The sequence below is a fragment of the Apis dorsata genome, unplaced genomic scaffold (assembly GCF_000469605.1).
Source record: "Apis dorsata unplaced genomic scaffold, Apis dorsata 1.3 scaffold_577, whole genome shotgun sequence".
NCBI classification, from domain to species: Eukaryota; Metazoa; Arthropoda; class Insecta; order Hymenoptera; family Apidae; genus Apis; species Apis dorsata.
In genome coordinates this window covers 866,791-871,192 of record NW_006263787.1, presented here as the reverse complement: position 1 = coordinate 871,192, position 4,402 = coordinate 866,791, and positions in this window count along the sequence as shown.

Here is a 4,402-nt window from a genome sequence, read left to right as displayed (position 1 = left end):
TTTTCATGGCGTATAAACTTTTCTCTATAAGAACGATAAGCTTTTTTTTTTTTTTTTTATTTTTGTAAGATTCTTTTACGATCGTTCATCATTTGTCCAACTTTTACGAAGCAAGTGATGTCGGTTAAAAGGTAATTTTTTAACCTTCGTACGTATTATCGTGACGTTTTAATGCCATATACGACAAGTTATGCGTTGAATTTACGGGGTGATGATGGTTCTGCATCACGGTGTATACGACACGAACGATTTTCTCTTCCCTTGGAAGGCTACCAGCTGTCTAGGCAAACTGTCAGCAAGTATACGAGACAGTGTGGCTCTGTGCGTGTTCCGGTAATCGGTGCACTGGTTTCAATCTTGCTCACGTGGTTTCAATTCTATCCAGTTTGCGGATTTCTCCTCTTGTTCTGGGAAAATTCTATTCGCACGTTGATGCTTATTTCCCGTTAAAGATTAAAAAATTTATTATAATACTTCTCCATAATAAATATATAAATATTTATTTAAATTTTGGATATTTTTGAATGGAGATTTTTCTTTGATATTTTTTATTTTAATACTTTGAAAATGTTATTCTTCTGAAAGAAATGCAACCACATTCGTTGTATTTATCGTAAATATACCGGTATTCTATCAAATTTGTTTCGATAGAGATATTAAGGATCAAATTGGGTAACTGGTTTTTATTATTATCTTGTCAGTGAATGGAGGAGGTTGTTTGTTAAGGTTACGTAGCCCTTCGTGAGAGCTTCATCAATGTAGGTGTATTTCTATTGCGTGACCAATTCGTGATTTCCTCTGGTGAAAGTGTTGGTTACTTATATTCCCAGGATTACTGAATTAAAAACTTGTGTTTTTCTGACATAAGTGATGATTAAAATGGTGAAAAGAGATAAAGAGATTCTCTTTTCTTCGTATAAAATTATAATAAAGTTATATAACGTATAATATATTTCTTATTACACATTACTTGTATTATATAAAATAAAGTTGAACGAATGATTATTATTAAATTTAAAAATATATATTTTATTATAGACATAATCTTTATGGAAATCTATAAAACCAACAATTAAAATAATTACGTCATAAAATAAAATTTACTTTACTAAAAAATATTTTTCAAACACAAATTAGTCAAACAAAATGAATCACAATTATTTTAAAATTACTTTTTATTTTTATAATTTGAAAAATATAATATTTTTGAAATATATAATAAAAATATTTCATTAAAAAATTTTAATATTTATATTATTTATTGCTAACTTTATTATATTTATATTACAATCGCACATTATTACCAACGTAATCATTTATTCCAAATTATTATTTAAGAAATTTACAATTAACAAATTATCGTTATTTCTCAACAAACAATCGATTCTCAATCAATTTCAAATCGTTTCTCAAATTAAGAACGTTCTTCAAATACATGAGAAATTTATTTGAAATAAATCTCGCTTTGATCGGAATCGAAATAATTCGAATCGCCAATGGAAACCCGCGCTGCTCGATCGGTGTCACCCAGTGATCCTTGAGCAGTGATCGTGCGTGCACGCTCGATCGTGGGTCGCACGCACTCGCGTCTCGATCGTCGAAGATCACGCTTCCTTCGGTGTGTACCTCTGTGTGTTTACCTGCGCCGTTCGAATCGTGGTTTCCAAGTGTTATTCGATTATGATTGAGCTGTAATCCCATCTTGAAAACAATGGGACGAGTTGTGACTCGCGAGAAATGGAAACTTTCCAGTGTTAGCCCGTCGTGATACATCAGGGTGAGTCTATCATAGCTTATAAAAAAAAAGAGGGGAGGTGATAATGATTTAACAATTGGAGATTTATTATTATTGGAATTATCGCTCATTTTCACGATCGTTTAAATATTTTCGTCGAGATTCATTTCTCGTGATCGAAACTTTTCATCGTTTAATTAATGTTTATACTGACGCGTTTAGGAATTTGGGATATGAGGAATTTATATAAATAGGTGTTAATTGGTTTGACATTTAGCCAGGATCTTTTTATGTTGTTTTTTGTTTCGAGAAATGTGTCGCTAGTGTCTATGCTAATCTGCGATAATTAATTCATTCGAAGTGAAGCAATCGAATTACTGTCCTCTTTCTCGAGGTTTCGTTTATGTTCATTGAAAATGTGTCGTGAATTATTCCACTAGTCTTTTGGAGTTTTTTTTTAATTCGTTAAAATCATGAAATATTGATCATTTTTCAGAGTAGAGATAGATAATATAAATGATTATATGGAAGAAGTATTTAGACGAATGTAGAATCAATTTTTTTTAAATAAGAATTAACGAAGAATCAAGAAAATTCAATCTTAAATCAAAGCTTAAACAGTAAAGTTTAAAATTTTAAATGGAAATTTTATTGAAAAATTGTGATGGCAGAAAATGAATCACGCGATAACGAAATTTCGACGATGAATATTGAATTTCTGGACGAATATGGAAGCATTTTCTTATTAAAAAAATGTGAATATAAAAGGCGAATATAAAAGAATATATAAATACTGCCACAATTTTTCCGCTGTATTAATTCTTCTTCTATAAAATCAAATTTGATTTGTCATCCTAAAGTTTTCTTCTTGAATAAAGCTCGTTGAAAATTATTTTGTCTCCGATGTTGATTCCTCAAAGAAAATAACATCGAATCTTCCAACAAACTCCCTTTTTATCGTCAATCTTTGTATGAAGAAAATTTAGATACATCGATCTAATTAACAACGAAAAAATCGTATCATTTTATCTCGGGCAAATGTTGCTCAAACAAAAATTAAACATACCCTTCACTATTAATATATCATATCGATAGAATACGAGAATCTCTGATGATTAATTTCCCTGGAAGCCTCAGCTCCGTCAATTCGATCAAAAATTCTTGCAATGCAAACTCGGGTTAACGGGAACACACGGCTCGAAAACGAAACGTTCGAAACGTTGCACGCGCGACCGAGTTCCGCTTGCCTTTTCCGTCGAGGGTTCAAAGGCTCGTATTATCGCAGAATCTCACTCGAGAAGAGCCTACTTCTCGATCGACCCGCTCAGGGAATTTATTATTAATGAATCTATCGGTCCGGCCCCGGCCCGATGGGATAATCGATTCCGTAATTGCGCGAACACGGGGCCTCGAAAAACGCACGGACGGAGAGATCCATCGTGAGAATCGTGCACTCGACACGCCGTTTTATCGCCGATCCACGGTGCGCACATACACAGCCACGCGCGATTGGAATTCCTGAAACGCGAATTACTTTAATCGACCGGTTGATGAATCGTTCCCCTCGGATAGAATTTCTATTTTCCGTGGAAAACGTTGCGTAATACCGTTTATTACGAAACGGACGAGAGAATTTTTTTTCTTAATGGGATGGTATTTCGAGTAGGTGGACCGATACGAAATTATGTATCCGTTGGTTTTAGAATTGAGGAAACGGGTGAAGCGATATCATTAAGAAAGTCGAGTGGAAAATTGGAATATTTTCTCCTCGCGTTTATCGAGAGTAACAATTATCTCGTTAAAACGTTGCGAGTGTGAAATTTTTTTATGAAATTAATCCTTAAAGTTTGTTATCATTTTCATTTTTCAAAATATAATTTCAATAATACGTATAAAGGAAATTTTAAATAATAAAATTTTATATTTTAAGTTTCAATTGTTCGAACTTGAAAAATTAAAGAGATCTACGTGCACAAATTTCTTATTAAAATTTCCTTTTTAGATGTGATGAAATGTAATGAAAACTTTTATGATTTTATAATTTTTAACAAAGTAAACGATATTTTCGTTAATTTTTACCGATGCAATTTGACAATTTCGAGGTATAATGCACGTTTACGTCCACTTAAACGCTGTTGGCTACGCATGAAGATATTATTCGATACGAGTCGACGAATTATACCCGTAACGAGCAGGAATAATTCATTGGAGAAAACCAACCAACTAATGGCGTTGCAGATGTTACCCGTGATAATTAAAATGACGCGCCAGTACACGCGGAAAAAACTGGCAATTACAATACTACGTGTATGCGAATGCACGTAGCCAAAGAAAGAGTCGAACAAAGCATAGCAATCATTATTATTTTCCATCTGCAAAAACAATTTCTAATTTTTGGAAATTAACCCTTCAATCCTCCTCCTCCTCACCTCAATTCCTAATAATATAATACTTCTCTCCTATCTAATGTTTTAACACACATTAAAAACGTATCAAAAATTTCTCACTTTAAAATTCTTTCGACTCGCCGTTCCGTATATCGATCCACATTTTACAATTTACGATAAAAAAAACACGTTCGATCGAATTATCAGATCCACAATGTCAAAAGGTCAATTAAACTTGACCCAAATTCCCGCTGACACGTACCTCGTGCACCTGCACAAT